Source organism: Oryctolagus cuniculus, chromosome 8 (assembly GCF_964237555.1).
Source record: "Oryctolagus cuniculus chromosome 8, mOryCun1.1, whole genome shotgun sequence".
Lineage (NCBI taxonomy): Eukaryota > Metazoa > Chordata > Mammalia > Lagomorpha > Leporidae > Oryctolagus > Oryctolagus cuniculus.
Genome location: NC_091439.1, coordinates 70,361,886 through 70,388,625, shown reverse-complemented (window position 1 = coordinate 70,388,625; position 26,740 = coordinate 70,361,886). Strand labels below are relative to the sequence as shown.

At 41.1% G+C, this 26,740-nt stretch overlaps 1 protein-coding gene and 1 non-coding gene across 5 annotated transcripts in view; one reads left to right on the top strand and one right to left on the bottom strand.

Annotated features, from left to right (window-relative positions):
• BMPR1B (bone morphogenetic protein receptor type 1B) overlaps positions 1–26,740 on the top strand; it is a 447,531-nt gene that overhangs the window by 301,829 nt on the left and 118,962 nt on the right. The window lies entirely within an intron of this gene.
• Positions 24,405–24,509, bottom strand: LOC127483392 (U6 spliceosomal RNA). The gene has a single exon (XR_007909563.2). It is a non-coding gene; the product is annotated as a U6 spliceosomal RNA (small nuclear RNA).

Genomic DNA, 26,740 nt, shown 5'->3' with positions numbered 1-26,740 from the left:
GACATAGCCCAGGTACTAAGAGAGAAAAACTGCCAGCCCAGAATATTATATCCTGCAAAGCTCTCATTTGTGAATGAAGGTGAAATAAAGACCTTTCATAGCCAACAGAAATTGAAAGAATTTGTTGCCACTCGTCCAGCCCTGCAAAAGATGCTTAAAGATGTGTTACACACAAAAACACAGAAACAGGGTCATCAATATCAAAGAAGGTAAAGGAAGGAAACCTCACAGCAAAAGATCACAGGGAATTCAAATTATATATTAGAAAATATCTTTGGGAAATGGCAGGGCAAAGTTACTACTATCAATAGTCACATTGAACGTTAATGGCCTTAACTTCCCAGTTAAAAGACACAGATTGGCTGATTGGGTTAAGGAACAAAACCCATCTATTTGCTGCTTACAAGAAACACATTTTTCCAACAAAGATGCTTACAGACTGAAAGTGAAAGGCTGGAAAAAGATATACCATGCCAACAGAAATGAAAAAAGAGCGGGCGTAGCCATCTTAATATCAGACAACATAAACTTTACCACAAAAACTGTTGAGACAAAGAGGGGCACTATATAATGATCAAGGGATCAATTCAACAGGAAGATATAACGATTATCAATGTATATGCACCTAATTATAGGGCACCAGTTTATTTAAAAGATTTGTTAAGGGACTTAAAGGGAGACTTAGACCCCAATACAATAGTACTGGGGGACTTCAATACTCCACTCTCAGAAATAGACAGATCAACAGGACAGAAGATCAACAAGGATACAGTAGATTTAAATGACACTAAAGCCCAAATGGATCTAACAGATATCTACAGAACTTTTCATCCTACACATAAAGCATTTACATTCTTCTCAGCAGTACATGGGACTTTCTCTAGGATTGACCACATAGTAGGCCATAAAGCAAGTCTCAGCAAATTCAAAAGAATTAGAATCATACCATGCAGCTTCTCAGACCATAAAGGAATGAAGTTGGAAATTAGCAACTCAGGAATCCCTAGAGCATATGCAAACACATGGAGATTGAACAACATGCTCCTGAATGAACAGTGGGTCATAGAAGAAATCAAAAGAGAAATCAAAAATTTTCTGGAAGTAAATGAGGATAACAGCACAACATAACAAAACTTATGGGACACAGCAAAAGCAGTGTTAAGAGGAAAGTTTATAGCAATAGGTGCCTACATCAAGAAATTGGAAAGGCACCAAATAGATGAGCTTTCAGTACATCTCAAGGATCTAGAAAATCTGCAGCACACTGGACCCAAATCTAGTAGGAGAAGAGAAATAATTAAAATCAGAGAAGAAATCAACAGGATTGAATCCAAAAAATTTACAAAAAATCAGCCAAACGAGGAGCTGGTTTTTTGAAAAAATAAACAAAATTGACACCCCATTGGTCCAGCTAACTAAAAGAAGAAGAGAAAAGACCCAAATCAATAAAATCAGAGATGAAAAAGGAAACGTAACAACAGATACTACAGAAATAAAAAGAATCATCAGAAATTACTACAAGGACTTGTATGCCAGCAAACAGGGAAACCTATCAGAAATGGATAGATTCCTGGACACATACAACCTACCTAAATTGAACCAGGAAGACAAAGAAAACCTAAACAGATCCATAACTAAGTAAATGTTGATTGAGATAGTACCCTGTTTAATATTGAGGTATTGATTATTTACCAAAAGTCAGTAAATTAATTGTTGCTGACTTTCCTATATATTAGGGCAGCATACTATTTTATACATACAAAATATAGGTATGTTATATGTTAAGTTATGGAGCACATCATTATTTCTGAAACCACCATTGTACCTGAGAAATTTTAAATGAGCACATTAATGCTGTTTGAATATTGACTGAAATAAATTGAGATACTTGTTTGTTCGGCTGAACTGGTCCATCTTGGTGTTTTGAGTGAAGCGTATTATATGTAAAGAGCTTAGTGGAGAAGTAGTGGGAACTTAGTATGTGAGAAATTGGAAATAACTTGCCAAATAAATGAAAAATAACTTGCTTGAAAAACAATTCCTTTAAAAATATTTTAATTCCCTAGGAGAGAAGAAATGGGAGAGGTACCCTGGTTAGCAGAGATGTAGAGAAGAGCCTTTGTCACCAGCAACATGGAGGCTCATTCAGCTTAGTGACTGCAGGATATTTTATAAGGAAACTTGTGTCTAAAAATAGATGCTGAATGAACCTTCTTTTGAGCACAGGACCATATGGTTTTTAAAGGGCCATTTTGTTTTATTGAAAAGAAAATATGAAAACTCCCCAATTGGAAGCAAGTTTTAGTAGTAGGTGTTAGAAAATACCTTTTTGTGCAATGTGACTAGGTACATGTTCCAAAACAGATGTGTTTTCTGAACACATTAATTAAGTAACTACCTTGAACATTCAACATTTTTCAAATTCTGTTGGGGTATGCTTGTTTCTGAAAAATAGTACAAGTCATTTATAATCCTTTGACACAGTGAGATTTTTTTTCTGTGAATTTTGGCAGATGTTCCATAGCTGACATAAAATACAAAGTTAGAGGAAGTTAGACTGAAGTTCTGTATGATCTTTGCTATTCACATGATATGTGCAGTCCAGAGTTTAAATGTTCTATTCTTTGTCCTGAAATATTTTTTTATTTCTGTGATGTTCACAAGTGTATGTACCAGTAGAGTCCATTTCTGTAGCATCAGTGCAATTTGTAAAATTTGAGTTTGGATAAAGACTATAGGAACTGCATATTTAAATGAAGCTTTATTGAAATGGAGTTAGGAGGGTAGATGTTCTGCAATTGCTACTACTTGTTTGAGCACATGAGGGAATGTGTCAACTTTCCTCTGGCCAAGGGGTTGAGAACCATCTATTATATTGCTGGAAAGACTGTGTTGTGGATAGCCAGTGATGCCTTGTGCTCAGCTTAGATAATGCAGTTGAGAACTACCTGTTGGAAAGTCGATATTGCAGTTACAAATGAAGGAAAATTGCTTGTGAGTTTTTTATTCCATAAACACAGCTTATCTTTCTAGTAGTGAAATTGCTGCTAACCTTATTCTCCTTAATCTGAGAGTATTTCCCATTTGTGATGGAAAGTCCTTAGACTGAAGTAAATGAAAGCCAGCATGTTTCTAGCTTCAACATACATCCCAAAGCTTTCTTCCACACTTTTCTTCTCCCCCCTTTCCTCAGAGGCCCCCATCTTCCCCTGTTCAGTACATGCCTGCCAACAAAACTTCTGGTATGGTGAAATGTCTCAAATTTATATGTATTTTCCAACTCTTATGTCAGAGACCCTTGAACTTACACAGATCTAGCAGCAGTGATGGCAAACCCTCAACTCTCACTGCTTTTAAAAAGTGTTTATATGCATGTGTGTAATACATTTTCAGGTTGGTGGCTTTGAAGCATATGCCCACCAATGAAACAGGCCTCCCACACCAAATGCATTTTAATGTATGCAAGTTTATAAATGTGAATGAAATATAATTATGTTACAGCAAGTTCTAGTGAAAGGAGTATAATTTTATGCAGTATCTTACAAGTTATAAGCTTTCACATTATGATATATCATTTATTCTGTGTGATTCGTGTGTGAGCTATAGGGAAATTCTGTTTTATAGTAAGAACTGTTGCTTCCTGGGATTGATTAAGTGACCTACTCAGAACTGTGGTAGAACAGGGATCCTGGGGTGCTTAGTCAAAGTTGCTTTCCGCTACACCACAACAAAGATGCAGTTCCAAACCCAGCAAGAAGAACCTTCACATCAACAGGATGTTGAATTCCAAATTGCTGAATTTTTGGTTTAGCCCATAAGGCCAAAACGCTCAGCTCATTGAACAGTGATGTTTGTAGTAGCTTATATATTGCAATCAACATTTGTACACTGTCATTCCATCATGTATTAAAGAAGTAACTTTTTGGTCCATCCCATTTGCTTTTACCAAATTCTCTGTCTCAGATGATGAAAGATGATTGACCTTGATAATTGAAGGTATTTCATACATTTCAGCATAGAATTGTATCTGCCAGGTTAGCATCTTGGCCTATGAGGGTTTTCTTGACTTTGGAGGATTCTCCTGTGTCCTCCTTCCCAGGTCAGTGTTAGGGAACATTCTATAAGCCTTAGGGGATTGTGGGAGGGGTGTGAGGTCCTGGAACCTCTGTCTTTAACCCATTGCACCTGCTGTTGTGGTGGTTGTCTGACTGCATACTCAGTGTGAGATCTAGGCTACTCCACAACAGAATGGACAAGGGCTTATTTGACCTAAAGTCTCCGTGAACATGAATACTCCAGCCTCCCTCATTTGCTCCACAAATGCCAGTTGTGCCAGGCTTGGTCATGGGTGTGTAGGATTCTGTGGTGAACGTGACAGAGTACCTTTCCCAGAGTGCTGATGTTCGGGAAGAGATGTCACAACTACAGAAACGAGACTTTCGAGGTAGATTGAGATGAGTGCTTTGAAGAAAATAAGACGAGGTTACTGTTGCTTAGGACGGTCGTGGAACTGAAGCGGAGATTATGAAGACAGAGGAATGAAAGGACTACGCAAAGAAATTAGTGTTGTGGGGGAGAGACAGGAACAAAGCCCACATTCCTGAAGTGCTTGGGCCCAGAGGAAAATGACAAGAGGTGACATCCAAGGAGCAGGCAGAAACCTACTCTTGTAGGCCACAGCAGCGAATGGGCATTTGTTTGTACTTCTGACATGTTAAGTGGGACACTCAAATGGGATTTTTGTTTTGACAGGTAGAGTGGACAGTGAGAGAGAGAGAGAGACAGAGAGAAAGGTCTTCCTTTGCCGTTGGTTCACCCTCCAATGGCCGCCGCGGCCGGCGCACCGTGCTGATCCGAAGCCAGGAGCCAGGTGCTTTTCCTGGTCTCCCATGGGGTGCAGGGCCCAAGCACTTGGGCCATCCTCCACTGCACTCCTGGGCCACAGCAGAGAGCTGGCCTGGAAGAGGGGCAACCGGGACAGAATCTGGCACCCTGACCGGGACTAGAACCCGGTGTGCTGGCGCCGCAAGGCAGAGGATTAGCCTATTGAGCCACGGCGCCAGCCTCAGATGGGATTTACACTTTGTGGACGTTTTCTGGTTGCTGAGAAGAGAGTGGTCTGTGATGACACACGAGTGGAATCCGGAGACAAAACAGGAGGCTGTTGGAGTGATTGCTGCAAGATGCGTGAAGGGGACTTGATCTTCGGTTTTTGCAGTGCAAGTGGCTCAAAGCAGTTCAGTTTGAGATTTACTTGGGTGCTAGCATTAGCAGACCTTGTTAGAATGTTCTGGGTGTGAGACTCAAAAGAAAGAATGCAGTCCAGAAGGACCTCATGGGTTTGTGAACTGAAAATATTTCTTGTAAGGGGTCAAAAAGATAATGACTTGGCTTTCTTTCTTATTTCTGGTTTTTTTTTTTTTTTTTTTTTTTTTTTTTTTTTTGTGGAAGCTTGAAAGTCCTTGATAGACCCACATTGTGCATGTGAATTGTTTTCTAATCATTATCATCTGGTTGAGTTCGCAGAATTGCAGCTTCTGTTTGTCAACTATGGATCTTGACAAGGAAAGTGGGACAAATTTTAAAGTCACTCTTAATTTGAAAGTGGATTTTAGAAACATTATCTTCTTAGAAACACGAGTGCTTTCTTGAGTATCTGTTGTAGAATTTTGATCAAAGTCCCGGTTCCCTGGAATGGTTTTTTAATATGTGTACCATAGGATAGTTTATGAAGAGAAAGAACATGGCTCACGTTTGTGCTATGAATTTGAAAGACTTGGTAGAGTCTTAATGTTCTTTTAAGACAGCAAATATACCAGCTAATTAAACATTTGTTTAGTTTTTATCATTGCTCTCAAATATTTATGATTGTGTTTTTATATGTCTCGAGTACACTGGACGGTACATCAGAACCCCTGGTGTGAGCACTGTGTACAGTACTTTGTTCCTTCTATAGAGTTTGGAACTTTAACCTCAGTGGATAGTTTGGAGGCTTAGCTTGAATCATTTAATTTATAACATTTTAATCGGACATGATTTATTTAATTTTGAAACTTTAGACAGAAATTCAACCTCACATTCAAATATGAGGATCAGTCCCAAAATTGCTGAAAGGTAAAGCCATCAGAACATAATTGTGAAGTTGTACCTCCTACAAAATAACTGTGCTGACTGTCCACATTAAGTATAACTTCTCATCATTTCCTATTCTGAGTTTATCTTTGGTTCATAGTATTATTACTAGTACTTCCCATTTTTTTCTGGGAAAATTATCTTTAATAGTCATTTACAAATTAACATTTTCCCCATCTTTATATTAATCTATATAAAAGTGATAATTATGAGGTGTCTCAAAATGTCACTTTTGTTCAGTTTGCTACACTTAATTTTATTAATTCTATTCTTTAATAAAATGATGACGGTAGATTTACCCTGTTTAGATAGTTAAAGTTTTTCTTAGTCTGGGTCATTGTTCTTTCCCTCATTCCTATTAAAAAACCACAGCCTTACATGATGAAAAGAAGTACTTGTTTCCAAACCTAGAAGAACTTGTTTCCTAATTAACTTATTTTTTCTCTTGTATTTTGATTTTTTTTGCAAAAAGAAAAATTTCAAGTAGAAATGTGTTTGCTTCCTGGAGTAATTTCTTGGGATCTGAGATGCTGAGGCAGTTGTCTGATTAAAAACCTCTAAGAGAGAGTTAGCTGTTTTTCCATTTCTCACCACCAAGTCCTACATGCTTTTTCCCGAGTCTGTGAGTCTGAGAGGGAGACTCAGCTTGCTTTTTTATTCATCTTCGCTTTTGAACTGCATGAAAAATGATGAGCCCTCAGGTCAAGCCTATTCTGAAGATGTGGAGAGGAACAACAAGCCCTTTGTGAAGAAAATAGTTCAGGGCACCTGTTTACCAACTTAATAATTGTGGACTTGATATCTGTGTTTCAGTGTACTTTGCAAAGAGGCAGTCTTCAGCTTATGGATAGGAATATGTGAGTTAGAATAAAGTATCTTAGTAGAACACAAATGTTTTCACTTCCAGTTCTGTACTTTAATCTTCAGACCACTCAGAGAATTACGTTGGTTGATAACATGCCTGCTTTTATGCACAACTAAGCATATATCATCGAGTGTGTTCCATACTTTTTCTTGGCAGTGCTGATAATCATGTTTTATCTGTGTGTGGGTTTTTAGTTGGCAATTGCCAACTTGGTTAAACATCGTCTTACAAGTTAACCTTGCACAATGGGAGAGCCCCCGGAGTAAGGAAAACGCACTGTCTCTCGTATGACTTGACTTAATGAAGACAGTCTCTTCCATGCAGAGGCAACAGAAAGGCAGGGCCCAGAGCATTTACCCCAGGAGATTATATATAGGCTGATTGGAGACATTCCTAAAGACAATGAGGCACTAGCATTGGCTTAAGAGAGAAGCTATTTCACTCAGAGAGCTCATGTGGGAATTAACTGGTGTCATTTTGAAGGAGGATTTTGCTAATTGGCATCTCCGGATTGTATATAATGCCAACACCTTTTGCTGTTAATTATTTCCCAGAAGCGTAGCTCAATAAGGTAAAAATCCCTGCAAACTTAGGAAAGTTTAAGAGGAACTGTTGCAGTTTAATTAGTTTCCAGAAGCCCTGTGTGAACTGGAACAGTTGGTTGGCATTATTTGTCTAATGTTTTGTTGTTTGACGTTGGAAGCATTATGTTCATGTATTGTGGTGATGGCCTGCTGAGTAATTGCAAGGTTCATTATACTACTAAGACTGTCAAGGGGTCTTTATGGTTATTCATGTGCAGTGAACCCTTGAACTTGAACTGGTCATTCTTGTCTCCCGTGGCTGGAATTGTGTTTACTCTAAATGACAGGAGAAACTTTAATTATGAAACTGGGAGAGAGGCAAAATTATCTGAAGTTTATAATAGTAAATGGACTATTAAGAAATATACCTGAACTCTCTTCTCCTATAAAGTTGATGGGCTTTAATCTCAAGCCCATCATGATTCTAAGCTTTGAAAACTTTAAAATATGCATTGTTTGGTGGTGATTGTGTGCTTGGCAAAATTATGTTTTCCAGTAAAAAAAAATGCTAGAAATGTACTATTTCTATTGTAGGAGTTTTGTATATTGATTACGTATCAATAAACATGTTAATATGAAGTTAAAATGTGATCCAGACATTGCACATCAATCAGAAAGCATTTGAAAACATTGCTTAAAGCTGAAATTCCCGAGGTCTGTATTTACATATATATCAACATACCAATAGTGCCTGAGCTAAAATACACGTCTCAGTAATTGTCTTTAGCTCTTGATGAGTATGTCTCCCCACTGACTTTTAAGTTCTTAGGAATAGAAACGTTTTTTCACTCTCAGTACTCCATCCTTTTCCAGTCCTCTATGTATAGTGTTCAATAAAAATGATGTCAACTGGATTGAAGACAGCTGGGGGAGAAGGTGGCATATCAGAGAAGACTGTATTTGGAAACAGAAAGTTATGACCGAAGCCTGGGGTGCTGAGAAGATGGAATTTGAGAACCGAGTGGCACAGGTGCTTCCGTTCCCAGGAGAGGGGATCACATACAGGGGATGTGATGGTGCCACTGCAGGGTTTATGCAGTTGGTCACTCTGCCAGCAGTGCCGAGGGTGGGCTTTGGCACCTGCTTCACCAGTCTGAGTAAAGCAGAAGACTTTGTTTTTCAATATTCTTTCTATTGTAGTTGTGAAACAAACACATCATGAAATTTACCATTTAGTCATTTTTGAGATAGCTCAGTTGTGTTAAGTACATTGATACTGGTTGTGTAACTGTAGTGGCAAAGAAAAATTTCCCCTCTCCCTCTGAAGGTTCAGTGGAATAAGAGACAAAGACTAAGTAGAAGAAAAAGCATACAAATTTATTAACATGTGAAAGGGAGAGAAGCACAGAACAGTGGAAACCACAGGCCTCTGATTACTCATTGGCTCAGAATGATTCAGGAACGTGTATATTCCTTTTTCTGTAGGGCAGAGGACATGATTTTTTAGGTTAATGCAGTGGTTTTGGAGAACTTATCTTGGCCTGGGACAAAGTCTTTTTTGCCCACAGATTGCTAACTAGTTGATAAATTACTCTCTAGGAGACTGAAAGAGAAGGCAGTGGTATGTAACTAACATCTGTCCAGGTGTGTTGACAGACTTCTCTTTCTCCCTATGATATGAGTTCAGTTCATGGAAATTTGGAGAAAGGCCCTGCAATGGTTTGGATGTTAGTTTGTATGTATGTTGAATGTCCTCTAAAGATCTGTATGTAAAGGCTTTGTCCCCAGAGTTTTAAAGTAATGGGACTAAGAGGGTGAAAACTTACTCCAGGCCCAGGGTTTGAAGGTGGGGTCTGTGTGTGTGTGAGTGGATTAAAAAGGGTTGCTTGGGTGGGGCTCCCATGATTAAGTCCTTGTGGCCTTTAGGAGACCTAATAAACATAGCCCCTCCATTCCCTCTAACCATGTGTTGCTTTGTGCTGGCTCAGAAGTCTGTTAGCAAGAATGTTGTCACCAAGGGCTGAGCCAGTGGGCTGTCCCATCTTGGGCTTGAACTTCTAAAACTGTAAGCTAAATTAAAATATTTTTCTTGATCAAGGTTATTGTGTCAGGTCTTTGGTGGCAGTAGTAAAAGGCTGGTCAGTACAGGGCCGGAGGTCATTGTTTTCTTACTGGGGGTTCAGACTCCAGGCAGACAAGAAGATGCCAGAAGAAAGCCTCTTCCAGCACCTTGCACTCTCCCACGTCCTTTCATTGGAAATCATCAGCATTGTAGGTTGCGATATTTTGGGGTGACAATCCCTGGGCTCCTTCACAGCCAGCCTCCAGAGTTCTTTTCATCTTGCAAAGCTGAAACTCTGAGTTGGTCTGTTCTGGCCACTGGAACACAATAGCATGGACTAGGGAGCTTGGACAGATGTTTCTTATACCTTCCAAGGCTGAGAAATCCCAAATCAAGGTGTTGGCAGATTTGGTGAGGGCCTTCTTCCTATTTTCAGGTGGCTGCCTTCTCATGTATCCTTACGAGGCTGTACATAATTGCTCTCATCTCTCCTTCCCTTCTTATAAGGGCGTTGATCCCATCACAGAAACCTCACCCTCATGCCATCATCTAAACCTGATTAGTTCCCAAAGGCTTTACCTCCAGATCCCATAACACTGGGAGCTGGGGTTTCAACATGGGACATAAGCAGTTAGTCTATAATGAACACTAAACCTTGTCAAACAACAATTCCCTGTTTACCCTCTCCTAGCTCCTGACAACCCCCATTCTACTGCCTGAGAATTTGACTCCATTAGGTATCTAATGTAAGTGGAATCATGTAAGGGTACTTCAAAAAGTACATGGAAAATGGAATTAAGATTACAAGTCTCTTTTAGTATGCAAACAGTTACTTATAACGTGAGAAATGTATACCATGAAAAGCTATGCATTGATTTCACCAAGATAAACTCATGCTCTTATTTTTGAAAGTACTTTCTCTTGTACAATATGTATCTTTTTTGACTGGCTTGTTTCATTTAATATCCTTAAGATTCATCTATGTTGTAGTATATTCATTCCCCAATTTTCTTCATTTGGGGTACTGAATAATTCTCCACTGAATGTATATACCACAGTTTATCCATTCACCCATGGAGAGACACTTGGGTTGCTTAAACCTTGAGACTATTGTAAGTAATGCTACTATGATCATGGATGTATAGATCTTTGAGATTTTGATTGCAATTCTTCATTTTCTCAGGAACTGCCATACTGTTTTCCATAGTCGCTGCACCATTTTGCATTACCAGCAGCTATACAGTCGAGTTTGTTTTTCTACATCCTCACTAACACTTGTTCTTTTGTGCTTTTGTTAGTGTTGTTCCTGTTGGATATGAGGTTGTATCTCACTGTGGTTTTGGTTTGCATTTTCCTAGTGATTAGTGTTGTAGAGCATCTGTTCATATTACTTGTTGGCCAGTTTTATATCTTCTTCGGAGAGATTTCTGTGAAAATCCTTTGCCCAGTGGAAAGACATTGCATTTTCATACACTAAATGGATTAGTGTCTTTATTTTTATTAGTTTATTTTAAATGATTATATATTTATTTATTCATTTGTGAGGCAGAGTTAAAGAAAGAGAAGGAGAGACAAAGGAAGAGGTTTTCCCTCTGTTGGTTCACTCCCCAGATTGTTGCAATGGCCAGGGCTGGGCCAGGCCAAAGCCATAATCCAGGAGCTTCATTTGTTGGCTTCAGCCTGGCCCAGCTCCAGCTATAGTGAATGTGAGGAGTGAACCAGTGCATGAAAGATCAGTCCCTCCCTCTTTCTATGTTTCTTCCTCTCTTCCTCCCCCTCCCATCCTTCTGGCTTTCAAATAAATAAAAATCATAGATACATAAAATGGATTACACACTAAATGTAAGACCTGACCCTATGAAATTACTAGAGAAAAACAGGGGGGATGCTTCAGGGAATTGGAATTGGCAAGGAATTTTCTGGATCATACCCCAAAAGCACAGGAAGCAAAAGCAAAATACACAGATGTTGTCCAGGGCTGCTGTACAACAAAAGAAATGATCGACAGGGGGAAATGATAGCCTACAGAATGAGAGAAAATATTTGCAAGTCACATATCGGATAACAGAATATTAACCAGAATACATAAGGAACTCAGTGCTATCGCAAAAAAAAAAAAAAAAAAAAAAAAATCCTGTTGAAAATGGGCAGTGATCTAAAAAGATACTTTTCAAAGGAAGACATAAAAATGGCCTATGGTTATGTGAAAAAATGCTGAAATCACTTACCAGAGAAATGCAAATCAGAACTACACTGAGATAGCACCTCATACAATTAGATTGGCTGTTATCAAAAAGAAAACAGGGAACAAGTGCTGGCAAAGATGTGAACAAAAGGGAACCCTTGCACACTGTTGATAGAAATGTCAGTTGTTACAGCCAGGCTCCTCAAAACGTTAAAGATACAAATGGTGGGGCCAGCATTGGGTCACAGTGGTTTAAGCTGCTGCCTGGGACACGGCATCCCTTATGGGCACCGGTTCATGTCCTGGCTGCTCTACTTTGAATCTAGCTCCCTGATGATGGCCTGGGAGTAGAAGCTGGCCCAAGTGCTTGGGCTCCTGTCACCCATGTGGGAGACCCAGAAGAAGCTCCTGGCTTTGGCCCAGCACAACGCTGACTGTTGTGGCCCTCTGGGAGATGAACAACAATTTGAAGAGGTATCTCTCTCTCTCTTCCTCTATCCCTCCCTCCCTCTCCCTCTCCCCTTCCTCTAATTTTGCCTTTCAAATAAATAAATAAATCTTAAAAAAAATAAACAAAACAGGTGCAGTAATCTCACTACTGGGTATGTATCCAAGGGAAGTGAAATCAGTTTTTCAGAGACATTGTGCTCCTGTGTTGATTTTATCCAAGAAACAAACAACCTAAATGTGCATCACCTGGTGACTTACAAAGAGCATACAGCCAACAGACACGTGATGGAATACTACACAGCCGCACAAAGGATGAAATCTTGATGGAACCAGAAGTCATCATGGTTTTTTGTTATTGTTTTAATTAATTAATTTATTTGAAAGGCAGAATGACAGAGATCAAGATCTTCCGTTTGCTGGTTCACTCCCCAAAAGTCCATAAGCCTGGGGCTGGGCCAGGCTGAAACTAGGAGCCAGGAACTTAGTCCGGGTCTCCCTTGTGGATGGAAAAGATGCAAGTCCTTGAGCCATCACTGATGCCTCCCAGGATGCGCACTAGCCAGACTCCGGATCAGAAGTGGAGCACGCAGGATTCAGTGCAGGTGTTCACACTGTTGGCTTCAGTGCTGCAGCACAGTGCCCACCCTGAGAAGTAACTAGGGGAAGTGAAATAAGTCAGGCACAGAAGGCTGATCACTGAATGACCTCTATGTGTCATAGTTGTTCTCACAGAAGTGAGAGTGGACTGATGGTATCAGAGGCTGGGGAGAACAGGAGAAGAGATGAGTGAGTCAGCACTAAGAAAAAGTAGATAACAGTAAGAAATTCTAGTGTTTCATTGCATAGAAGGTGACTATAAACAATGTACTGTTTAGTTTTCTTTAAAAAATAAAACCTTGAAGAAAGAATTTGGAACTTTATTATAAAGAAAGCATAACTCCTTGAAGCAATATATGTGGTTACCCTGTATGGGTATTATGCAAAGTATACATGTATAGAAATGTCACATGGTATCACATAAATATTTTCAGTTTTAATTTGCTTGCCAAAACTTTTAAAAATTGAAAGGAACCCAAATCCCTGTTTTTAATTTTTTTTGTTTTTGTTGAGGTAGAGGAGTTTTTTACATTTTCTGGACATTAACCCTCCTCTATCAGATAGATGTGTCATACGTGTGTGCATTTCCCCAATTCTGTGGGTTGTGTTTTCACTGTGTTGATTGTATTCTTTGATACATAGGCATTCTTAATTTTGACATGCTACAGTTTATCTGTCTCCTTTTGTTGGTGGTACTTTTGATGTCATATTCCAGAAATCATGCCTAATTTCAGTGAGATGTGAACTTTGCCTCTCTGTTTTCTTCTAAGAGTTTTACAGTTTTGGCTCATGGATTTAAGTCATGATCAGTTTTGAGTTAGTTTTAGAACCACCATATTCTTTTCCATAGTGTCTGCACCATTTTGTGTTCTACCAGCAGTGACTAGGGTCCTGATTTTTTTTAATAGTAGTCATCATAATGGACAAGATAATGGTTTTGATATGCATTTATCATTCATATGATTATTGGCCATTCGTATATCATCTTTGGAGAAATATCCAAGTTCTTTGACCATTTTTAAATGATTTTTTTAATTGTACAGATTTTTTTATATTTAGGATATTATAGTTATCCAGCATCAATTTAAAATACTCTATTCCATACCTTGCCACTTTGTGGATTATGTCCTTTGATATACAATTGTTTTAAAGTCTGATGTAGTCCCACGTGTCTCTTTTTATTTCTGTTTATGGTTTTGGTGTCATATTTGAGAAATCATTGCTAAACTCAATGACATGAAGATCTTCCCCTGTGTTTTCTTCTAAGACTTTATATTTTAGCTTTTACATTTAGGTGTTGATCCATTTTGAGGTTTTTTTTTTATGACATGAAATAAGGGTCCACTTTTGTTCTTTTGCATGTGGATATCCAGTTTTCCCAGTACAATTTGTAGACAAGACTGCCTTTTCCCCTTTGAATGGTTTGGGTATATGTGTCGTGTTGATGTCTGCATATGCTGCTGCAACCAGTGGCTTCTAGTGCATAGAAATGAGGGTAAGACTGAAGAGCAGAACCTAGGGGAGACACTACTGACTTTCTAAATAAGTTAATCATGGAGGTAGCTCCAAGCATGGAATGGTGAAACTTTGTAGGTCAAAAGTACAGAAACCAGAACTTAGAGAGCAACTTTCTGAGCTGGAAGGATGATACCTACAGTATTTTGTTTGTCTCTGAAGGATGTCCACGACAGACAAGAAACTCTTAAAAGCATGGATAAAGACTGTCCCTGACCCTTAGCCCCTGAAATGTAAAGCATAGTGGGAAAGATGGTGTACATAGTTGTAATACAAGGTCAACAAGAGAAACATTGGGAGTTATACTGAGTAAGTACTATGGTCATTTAGAAGAGGGAACAGTTCTTTAGGCTGAGAGGACTGATAAGATCTCCCTAGATATATGCATCAGATTTTTCAGGTGAATGCAATAGAAACCAACCAGGATTAATTTACATAGGAAACAAAATTACTAAGGTGATGGGTACTAGTTCATAGAATCTCTAACAGGTTTCGAAGAGAAATGGCCAAGATCAATACTTAGATTTCCAGCCCAGAATTTACTTATCCCTTGAAACACCATTATCACCGGAGCCTACTCTGGATGCCCCATCTTCACACTGCTCACAGTCACTGCTGTGGCTGGGTGCCGGTGGTGATGCTCCCTTTGAAATGAATGTATCTGCTCTTATTTCTGCAACCACCAGTTAGAATGAATGTGGTAAAATCCTTTGTCATTACCTTTATGTGAAGCCTGGAACAGGTCCTCTCATTTGGAGGATTCCAGGCATGAATTTATGTCCTAACTGTAGGAGAAGAATTAAGTGAGCCCATGACTTTTTCAGCTTCTTTTTCAGTGGAATTCTGCCCCAGATAAGTAGCAAATGCCTGGAATGGCAGTATCCGCAGAACTGCGGGAGAGAATTTGAACTGCTATAGCAGAAGAAGTAATGCTTGTATGCATGGATTTAGACATGCTGTTTGCAGTTGGACATAGGAGGTGGCTGTTCAGGAAAAGATTTAGCCTTGTGGCCAAAGTGATGTTAACTGACACCTGTTGTGACGGATCACATTTGAGAGAGGAGATTGTTGGGACAGAAGCATGGTCATCTGTGTTTATGTGAGTGGAAGGGGAAGAGACTTTCATAGATAGATCTTCTTCATGAACACCCAAGGAAGAGCTTGAGCACCAGTGCTTTGTATCTGTTCAGTGTACTTTTAAATGAATGAGGCAAGTCACCATGGTCCCCAGTGTTACTTAGGGATGAAAAGGATGCAGAATAAGAAAAATTCATCTGTTGACCTTTGAAAGATGCAATTCATTAGAATACTGGGTAGAAAAAGTGAAGAACAAGTAAGGATTTGCAAGGAGTTGGTGGCATCAAGGAGCAAGTGCTTTTGGAAGGGAGAAATCAAACTTGTTAAAGGAGATACTTTGGCCCACCTACTACACACTCACTGCTTCAGGTACTTGGGGTAAGTAAGTGAACAAAATTGGCAAAGATCAGTGCCCATGGGGCCCTTACATTCCAGGGAAGTGAGAGAAGGTGGAGTTTGTTATCACAAAAAAAGTAAATTATAATAGTGGTTAAGTAGTAAATGCTATTAAAAAAAACCAGTTTAATGGAGAATTGAGATTTGGCCATCGTGGTAAAGAGAGCAAAAATATACTTCATTGAGAGTAAGATTTGAGCCAATATTTGAAGGAGATTATGGAGCAAGCTGGTAGCCATCTAAACAGAGGAATCCACATAGAGGAAGTTTTGAGCTAGAACTTGCATGTGCCTTTGCGGAACAGGTTGCTGAAAGTGGAGGAATAGAAGAGCCTCACAGAACTCATTGGAAGCGAAGTCTTACTGTTCTAAGGACTTTGCAAGGTTATAGGAAACAGCTGCTCTGAGATTTTCTGTGGCCCACTTGAGTTTAAGCTAGAGCTTCTTACACAATTCGGAAAGATCACAAGGTTAATTTCCTTAACCTTTTTCTGTTTCTAACCATTGGCAGAAAATGATAATGTAAAAACCAACACGAAGACATAATGTTATATAACCAAAGCAGAGTGAGACCAGTCTTTTTCCTGAAGAGGCAGAGGGTACCTCTGATGTAAGATGTGTGATTCCATTGCCCAAATTTGTGGAATGCAGTAAAATTTTTTGTTCAATTGTTAATTTCTGATTATACCCATATCATTTTAATGAACAATTGAGAAGGCTTTTCAAAAGCAGGTGTTTCTACAAGGGCATATCCTTTTGAATGTCTTCCTTTTTCTTTTTTTTTTTAAGATTTATTTATTTATTTGAAAATCAGAGTTATACACAGAGAGAAGGAAAGGCAGAGAGAGAGAGAGAGAGAAGTCTTCCATCTGCTGGTTCACTCTCCAGTTAGCCGTGACTGCTGGAGCTGGGCCCATCCAAAGCCAGGAGCCAGGAGCTTCTTCTGGGTCTCCCACGTGGGTACAGGGGCCCAAGAACTTGGGCCATCTTCTACTGATTTCCCAGGCTATAGCAGGGAGGTGGATCAGAAGTGGAACAGCTGGGACTAGAACTGACACCCATATGGGATGCTGGCACTACAGGCAGTGGCTTTACCTGCTCTGCCACAGTGCTAGCCCCCCCCCCCCCCTTTTAAAGCATTCCTTGGTGAAGGTGTGAATGAGATATGTTAAGGACTTTGAAGCGCTTCCATTATAAACTTTCAGGAGACCTCAGGATGGAAATCACAGTGACAGTTTAAATCATGTTGGCTGTAATAATGGCCCTTAAATCTTCTGGATAAATACAAATTTTATTCACTTTGGTTAAGGTTGAATTTGAAAATTTCATTTGTCATAGTTCTTTTCTATTTTTAAGATTTTATTTATTTATTTGAGAGGTAGAGTTACAGACAGAGGGAGAGCCAGAAAGGTCTTCCATCTGCTGGTTCACTCTCCAGATGGCTGCAAAGGCCAGAGCTGAGCCCATCTTAAACCAGGAGACTCTTCTGGGTATCCCCCATGGGTGCAGGGGCCCAAGCACTTGGGCCATCCTCTGCTGCTTTCGTAAGCCATAACGGAGAGCTGGATCAGAGTTGAGAAGCAGCCAGGGCTTGAACTGGCGCCCACATGGGATTCTGGTGGCACAAGCGGAGGTTTAACCTGCACCACAGCGCCAGCACAGGCATAGTTCTTACAATAACTAACTGACTAGATTTTTCACTTTTCAGCAGTGGGTGTTCGGCTGTTGCAGACATAACCACAGACAGAATATTGAAAAATTGTCATAAGGAATGCAGATGAAGGTGATCAGATAAAGGAATGCTTAGGCAGCTAAGGCTCTTAACATTCACAAGAGTAGTACTATGATTTTCTAACTTCCCACTGGCCTGGTAGAGAATTGTTTGGTTTTTGTGAAAAGACTTCTTTGGTTTTATCTGGCATTGTGATCACTACAGACTGTCCTGTTTGACTTCTTAATAGCAGCATCTCCTTTCGTGTACACTAAAATATCTCTGGCTGCACTGCTCTAGATGGGACGCGGAAGCATCTGTAACTTGGTGGTTGGGTTTTACCGAGACTAAAGCATGCGTTCCCTGTACAGTGACATTCTCTCTGTAGGGGCTGTACATGGGATTTCATTTCATACCCCGCTCTCCCACCCTCCCCATACGCAAACTAGTTGTTTAAACAGCAGACCAACCCTCGGGCTTCTGAATGTTTTCCATGCTTGGAATCTGATAGGAAGGCTTTAGTGAGATTATCAAGAAATGTTATTTCTCATAAGGAAAATAACTCAAGCCACTAAGCAGCTGAGCTCTGTGTCTGGGACAGGTGACAGAGGATAAGAGAAGACCCACACATACCCTTATTTAAAGATGCATTGTATGTGTTCAGGCTTCCTTTTGGTATCATTGGGAAAATATTTCAGAATTACACAGTTGACTTTGGGAGAGATGAAATAGTTTAGAAGGTCAAAAATCAAGGCATTGCTTCTTTGATTTGAAAATGCTTTTATGTGCATATAGATTTTAAATATCACTTTAAAAAAATTAGCTTCTTGAAACTGTTGTGTTTCTTCCAGCAGAAATTCTGAAGCCTACTAAGAGCAAAGTTTCCTAATAAAGGTATTAATCCTATACTGACTTTTAATAGCATCGTCGTTGAGGCTTTCTGTGGCAAAGCTGGTATATGCTTAAGGAGAACAGAAGTTTTCTGTTACTGATATCCTCTGTTCTACTGGAAAAACTTCTCCCCATGTGAGTCTTCTATGTGGGTATTTCCCGGTAGCAGAAATCTGATTTTCTGGGCGCTGTCTTCACATGGCAGGTGCAGAAACAACGGAAACATACATGCTTCCAGAGTGTGAAGAGCTGTACTTCAGCTCCTACTGCTCCCCCTTCAAACATTTGCTAAAGAGCACCTCCCCTATCTCTCAGCGCGGTTCAAAGGGAGTTACGGGAGATGCAGAAGTCTACTGTCATTTTTGTCGATATTCCTAATTAAATTTTTATGGTCTTTTTTTTTTTTTCCTTACACAAGTTCAAGTTTGCATGAATTTTAGGTACAATTGACTTCAGGATGAAATGGAGGTTGGGGTCATCCTCTTCAAGAAACTGATTTTGGTGTGGAACTTTGTTCAGCCTTTTATATGTGGCTAATGGGAGCGAGTTTGATATTCTCAGGGATCCTTCAGTACTATTTCTCTGAATAAGAGATTGTCCATAGAATCTCTTTAAAGTAGAGCTTCTGGCAAGTCAGGGTTTGCATAAATGGTAACTTGAGTTCTGTGGAGTCCAGGAGCCAAAGTGTTGACCCTTAAGCCAGCAGCATGCCTCTGGTGTTACTTAAACAGACAAACAGACAAACAGACAGTCTGTTACATGTATTTTTCTTAAAGTGGGGCAAAGTAGGTCTAAAAAGCCCTCCTCTTGGCATGAAGGAAACGACCTCTTTTGGGAAGCTCGGATTCTCCTGGTGTGGGAAGGACCCATGACCTGGTCGGGAAACTTCCTTCATGAGGCACCGTCCTCGGAATCTGCAGTGTGGCCCCCGTGGGCCCCCGAAGCATAGTCCCATTGGAGGGGAAGAATTCTCTGCTCAGGTCCCAGGTGCCCCCTCACCTTAGAGGCTCCCCTTGTAAAACGTGGTCTGGAAAACCTGCCTGGAAGGACTGTTGGGAACGTGAAAAAGTCCTACGAAGCCCTGCTTGAAGTTAGTGCCGGTGTATGTGTCCTGGTGACCGCACTTGGCTTGTATAAGCAGCAGCTGACATACTTTGGAAGAGGCTCCTGCCTTTAAGACTTCTGTGAATGCTGACCTCTGGATTCAGGGTATCTGACCCCTCTTTGTGCCAACCCTCAGAATTGCAGGAGTCATGATGCCTGCCTGAATCTCATCAGCCTCCCAGAATCTCCGAGTCTTCCATCTACTGAGTGAACTACTTCTGCCCCAGGTATTTGTTGCAGAGCGGAAATGCATGGGTCCCTAGCTATAGGAAGCCCTGATGCCTGATCCGGTCAGCCCTTTGCCAGTTCCCAGTCCTCTTTGACTCTGCCCCATTCAGTGTTGTGTCTAAGGAGGAATGACAGCACCACACAGGAGACAGGCAGGGTTTGAGGAAGTAAAATGCTAGCTCTATAGCACAGGGCCAGCAGATAATAGGAGGTGGCGGGGTGGTATATGTCGTAATCTTCATATTGTTGTAGCTGCCATCTTTGTTGCGCTCTGTTCTGTCTGGAAACAACTGCACTTGCCTTCTGTAGCATCCTTGCTTGCCAACTTCAGCCAAGACATCTTCTTTCCATTCAGTGTCACTTCATGGCCTAACAATTACCAGGGGATCGTGCACCCTACAGTGATTAAAATAACGAATGGCCCCCACATTTCATCTAGCTCCTATTTTCCTGTTACTGGGGTACAAGTTTGGCTATGTAATCCTTCAGCAGAGTAACACTGAATACAACAATTAAACCCGCACTGCAGCCAGCATTATGGAGTAGCAGGTGCAGCCACCACCTGTGACCCTGGTGCACATCCTGGCTGTTCCACTTCTGATCCAGCTCTCTTGCTAATGGCCAGGAAAAGCAGCGGAAGATGTCTCCAGTATTTGGGCCTCTGTCACCCATGTGGGAGACTGGATGAAGCTCCTGGCTTTGGCCAGGTTTAGGGCTGCCTATTGCAACTATACTGGGGTGGGAGTTGGGGGCGGTAAGTCTCTCCCTGTGTCTCCATTGCTCTCTATAACTCTGCCTTTCAAAATAAATAACTCTTTTAAAGAAGGTAAACATTCTTGTAAATTATACATCTAAGAGGCACCTGGAGGTTTCTGTTACTGCTTTATTTATTTATTTTAGGATTTATTTACTTATTTGAAAGACAGAGTTACAGAGAGAGAAAGTTCTTCAGTCTGCTGGCTTATTCCTCACATGGCCACAATATCTGGAGCTGGGCCTGGCCAAAGCCAGGAACCTGGAATTCCATCAAGGTCTCCCACATGGGTGCAGAGGCCCATGTACTTCTGCCATCTGCTGCTGCTGCTTTCCCAAGTGCCTTAGCAGAGAGCTGGACCAAAAATAGAGCAGCCGAGGCTAGAAATGACAACCACGTAGCATGCTGACATTGCAGGCACCACAACAGTGGCTCATATTATTGCTATTTAAAATATAGAGTATATCTCAGTAAATTCACTGAAATTTTTTGTTGATAGTTTGCTCATGTAAGTTGCCTGGACTTTTCTTCCTACTCTTTTTTTTTTTTTTTTTTAAAGAGATTCATTATTTATTTAAAAGGCAGAGTTACGGAGAGGCAGAAGCAAGGGAGGGGGGAGAAAGAGAGAGAGGGAGGGAGGGAGGGAGGGGTATCTTCCATCACTGGTCCATTCCCGAGATAGCTGCAATGGCTGGAGCTGCGCTGATCCAAAGCCAGGAGCCTCCCCAGGTCTGCCTCGTGGGTGCAGGGCCCCAAGTACTGGGCCATCCTCCACTGCTTTCCCAGGCCATAGCAGAGAGCTACATCTGAAGTGGAGTAGGAGTAGCCAGGACTAGAACTGGTGCCCATATGGGATGCCAGCACTGCAGGTGGCCACTGTACCTGCTACACCACAGAGCCAGCCCCTTCTTCCTACTTTTAATGTTCATTGATATGTTGCCTCATGAATTGTTGGTTTTGAGTTTAGTCTTTGTATACAAAGGCTGTGCATATAATTTTTAAATTTATGGCATGACTTCAGCTTTTAAAACAGAATTCATTAATCTCTAGATAAATATGTTGTTACAGATTGAAGATATCATTTTATTGTGAAATTCCGTGAAATGGCTTGCTCAGATGAGTTTGATTGTTCCGGTGATCAAATTATACACTGCATGTGTATACACGGTGTTGTACTGTTTTAGGGGAATACAACTTGAGATTTATTCTTTCTCAGAAACTCCCTCTAATCCCCTTAATGACTTCTGGGGAGAGGCTATAATGAAGCCCCGCATTGGATGCCCCTACCAGAAGATACTCGTATCCCTGTATATTGTTGCTAATGTTGATACTCTTGCCTGTTAATAATCATATTTGTATCAGATGAAAAATGGTCTGTGCTATTGACCAGTTAGTATGCCATTTATATTCGGATACACTTAAAACAAATGTTTTTCTTCTGGTACTTTTATAAATCCCTCAAAAATGATGCCTCTTAAGGATAGTTGTGATAAAAGAAAATTTATATTTTAGTGTTTGAAGTAATGTCCTTTTACAAAATGACTTCAGGGGAAAAAAATGGCAATCTGCTAAAGCCATTGAGACCCGGTTAATAATAAAAGTTTTAAAATTTCAAAGCTAGAAAGAACTCTGGTCCCGTCTTTGTATTGGTGCGTGAATTTTTTGTGTTGTTGCCCATGGTAACTATAGAGAACTTTTGTAAACAGCACCCTTTTAATAACAGCGGTCCCCCCAAATATACTGTGGCATTGCTTTAAACTTGATTAAGTCTGCCTTGGACTCCCCCTTCCTCTCCCTGGCGAAAGGGAAGAAAAGTTTGGCAGGCGCCATGCTGTGCACTTGATTGATGTCCAGAACATCTAAAGGACTTTTGTGTCCTGCCTGCTCTCTGTGAGTGCATAATGTGTGAATACTTAAAGAAGGTCAGGCCTATCACATGGAATCTAGGCCTGGAAGCAGACCAGCAGTGACAGTCCTGTCCCCCAAGTAAGGACACAAGCCATCCTCTGCGTGCTTTCCCCAAGTTGGGGGATTTTATTTTTTCTTTCTTTCTCTTTACTGCTTCCCGTTCATCGGGACCTCGGCAGAGCGGTGAGAGCGAAGACGTGCTCAGAATACTGTGTCACCCTTTGGAGGGAGGAAGGGATTGTTTATTTGCAAGGATGTGATGATCTTGGGCTGTTTGGCTGAGGGGAGCCGCTTGTTAGTGACTAGTGATGTGGAATGCTGCAAATGAGAGCGGGGTTGGGCAGGCGGGAGGCGAAGGCGCCCGAGAAGGGGCTGGAGTTGTGCTCTTTTAGAAACTCCAAAGTCAGGAAATAGTGTTTGTGTTTGGGTTCTATTGTTCATTTTTCTTTCTTCCTAGCAGAGGGAGAAACTTTTTACATCACTACGTGTTTAGTTTAGTGATAAACCAGAATAATGCATTGAATTACCCCTACAGTTCTAATTGCACTGATCTGTTTTTGGCAAAACACATATGAGAGTTTGAAAAATATTTTAATACAGAACTCTATGGAAGAGTAGAGATATGAGATGCTATGGATTCGAACAGGAGGAAGGAAATAACTTGTTGTTAATGTACTTTGGGCAGAAATTTAATTAAAAACTAAATTTCATGCCACACAATATCAGCAGGGATGATCAATTAATAAAATAACACTCACCTTATTGTTACTGATACTAATCATAAGGCTGTTGTCCCATTTTCTTACCTACAAAGGAGAGTATTTTTCATCCTATCTCCAAGACTTTACTAGTTTTCCTTTGAAATATGATCAGCTGTGAGAAGCAGTGGCTGCAGTTAGATTGCACAGTGAAAAAAAAAAAAAAAAAAAAAACCTGCGCCGGTGTCTCAAGCCACACTGCTTCCGGTACATGGAGGATGAAGTCAGAACTTCTCTTAGAGGGGGGCCAGGCCCTTCCCGGCTTCGCCCGCCCTGCTCTTGCACTGCTGCCACTCTCTAGGCATATCCAGTTTCTCAGGTTCCCGGCAAGCACAGCTCTTCTCTTGACTCAACAGGGTCTGTACCTTCTGTTGTCTCTGCTGGGCCTTCCTCTTCCTCCTCTTCACCCAGTGGATTCCTACTTCTTTCTGAAAACCCAGTTCAGATGCCTGCCCTGCCGGAGCCCAGCCCCCAACTTCAAGCAGAATTCATTTCGGTTTCTCCACCATTCTTTTCCTGTTTCCTCATCAGCAGCCAGTGACTGGGCTGCAGCCTCCTGACTTGATGGTGTGTTACATAGGATGCTCAGACATGAAGGCAGGTGCTGTCTCCTTTTATTATTATTTTAGATGGAAAGAGCAAGAGAGAGATCTTGCATTCGCTGGTTTACTCTCCAAAAGGCGACAACAACCAGGGCTGGGCCATACCAAAGCCAGAAGCATTGAACTCCGTCTGGGGCTCCCACCTGGTGGCAGGGGCCCAAACACTTGGGCCATCATCTGCTGTCTTCCTAGGCACTTTAACAGGGAGCTGGATCAGAAGTGGAGCAGCCAGGACTGCACCCAGCATCAAGTGCCAGCATTGCAAACAGTAGCTTAACCTGTCCACCACAACGCCCACTCTATCTCTCTTTGTTTTTAAAGATTTATCTGTTTATTTGAAAGGTGGAGTTACAGAGAGAAGGAGACAAAGAGATAGAGAGCAAGGTCTTCATTCTGCTGGTTCACTCCCCAAATGGCCACAATAGCCAGAGGTGGGCCAATCCCAATCCAGGTTCCAGGAGCTTCATCTGGATCCCCCACAGGCATACAGGGGCCCAAGGACTTGGCCCATTTTCTTCTGCTTTCTCAGGCACATTAACAGGGATCTGGTTCAGAAGTAGAGCAGCTGGGACTCGAACCAATGTCCATATGGGATGCCAGCGCTTCAGGCAGCAGCTTTGCTCGCTATGCCACAGCATTGGCCCCTAAAAAAATGGAGCACTTCCCAGATTTGTTTGCCATCCTTGTGCAGGAGCTATGCTAACCTTCTCTATATCCTTCCAATTTTAGTATAAGTGCTGCTGAAGAAGGCGTAACTGTCTTTTTTTAATGTTCCCATATCTTCAACCTCTAGACACCATCTCTCTGAATACAGCCAAATGTGAATATTTGTGATGTATCAAAAGCTGTGTATATGCATAAAATCAGGAGAATGGGAGGTTATGCTAAAGTAACTCACAAATTGAAGTGGTTAACAAGGTAGTTACTCAGTTTAAATCTAATCAGTGTACCTCTGCTTCAAATACATGAATTCACTAAAAATAAATTGATTCAATATTTTTACAGGTATAAGTTAGAATTTCTCAAGCCTTGATGCAATATGTGATATACTTTATATCATTGTTTTAATAGTCACATTTGTTTGTAACAGGAATAATTTGACAAATGTTATTTTGCAGCCTGTTATATTACTATCCTTATTCAGTTTACTTACTTATTTTAAAGGCAGAGTGATGAGAGAGAGAGAGAGCTTGCATCTACTGGTTTACTTTGCAAAAAAAGCCAGGAGCCTGGAACTCCATCCCGGTCTCCCATATGGGTGGCAGGGGGCCAAGTACCTCTGCTGCCTTCTGCTTTTTTTTCCAGGCACATTAGCAGGGAGATGGATCAGAAGCAGAGTAGCAGGGACTTGAACCTGCACCCTGATTTGGGATGCTGGTGTCACCAGTGATGGCTTATGCCACAGTGCCAGCCCCCTAACCTGTCAGATTAAAGAGCGTTGTTAGTCAAGGCTTTCATATTGAAAGCTCAAGAGTGATTTATGAGAGCTGCTGGGAAATCGATGACACTTTCTGATGCCTTCCTAGGTTCTGGGTGTGAGATTTAGTAGTTAATATTCATTCACTTGTTTAATGGGTACAGCAACATTCACAGTTAGGCAGTGAGCACGCTGTAGTACTGAGGGTTCAAGCAGTGTGCCCCAGGTTACACCCAGAGCGCCAGCAGGCTCTCCTGACTACCAGCAAAGCTTCTCTCAATCAAGAAGGAGGCTGTCTGGGTAAGAAGTCTGCAAGAAGTGCCCATTCTCGCACTGAGACCTCTCCCTTCCTCTCCAAGCTGCCCATGAAGCCTTGTTTGGTGTGTAAATCAACTTGCAAACTAAGGGGGCTGTGTGCAGAAGAAGCTGAAGAGCACCTCAGATAACAACCATTGCCTTTCTGCTTTCTGGAGTTTCTCCCTGTAGGTACAGATGTGATGAAATTAAAATAGAATCTAGGGGAGCGATGGAATGAGTAGGTTGTGGTAGCTTCATAAGCAAGTGTGCAAGCCGGTTGGCGGCAGTAATTCCTCTGGCAGGCAGCTCTCCAGTTAGGAAGTCAGGACTGAAGGTGTTGTTGCTGGAATTGTTTTTTTTTTAATTTGGTAGAGTATTCACACACACACACACACACACACACACAGAGAGAGAGAGAGAGAGAGAGAGAGAGAGAGAGAGAGAGATCTCTTCTATCTGCTGGCTTGCTTTCCAAATGCCAGCAACATCTGGGGCTGGAGCAGACCAAAGCCAAGAGCCAGGAACTCCATCCAGATCTCCCACATGGGTGGTAGCAACCCAGGTACTTGAGCCATCACCTTCTGTCTCCCAGGGTAGGAGGCAGAGGCAGGATTCAACCATACACCATGATACAGTAGGCAGGCATCCCGAGTGGAGATCTAACCCCTTGCAACACAGTGTCCATCCCTGAAAGTTTATTTACCTGCAGAGGTTTATTTGTTAATTGACCTGTTGCAGATAGAGCCTTAATTAGATTGGATTTTGGAAATTAAGATGTGAATGGTGGATCACCTGATGTACATCGAGGTCAGTGAGTTAATCATGAAAATCTGGATTGTTTGCCAAGCCAGTTTTCCCATATATATAATAAGAGTTTCATTTTCTTTTTTTTTTTCTTCTTTGAGACTAATATCCTAGGACCTATACTGTATTTTGTGAAACATTGCCTTCATTGCTGGCACCCAGCACATGCTAAGTCATAAAGCAAAGTGGAGGGAATTAATAGGGATGCATCTGGAATCTCTTAATTTTTCTAAATGAAAAAAATCTGTATTGGCCAGAAATTTGGAAACCTGTCCTTACACTTTTCATCTGTTTCCCTTTTCCTCACATTGTTGGAAAATAAGATTCACAGATTCACACTACATCCTGAAGTCCTAACGTGTTTTTTTTTTTGTTGTTGTTGTTTTTTTGTTTTGTTTTCTAAATTCATTAAGCCAGTCGGTTGCTCAGAAGCCTATGGCCATTTGTGTAATCTGTTGTCCAGG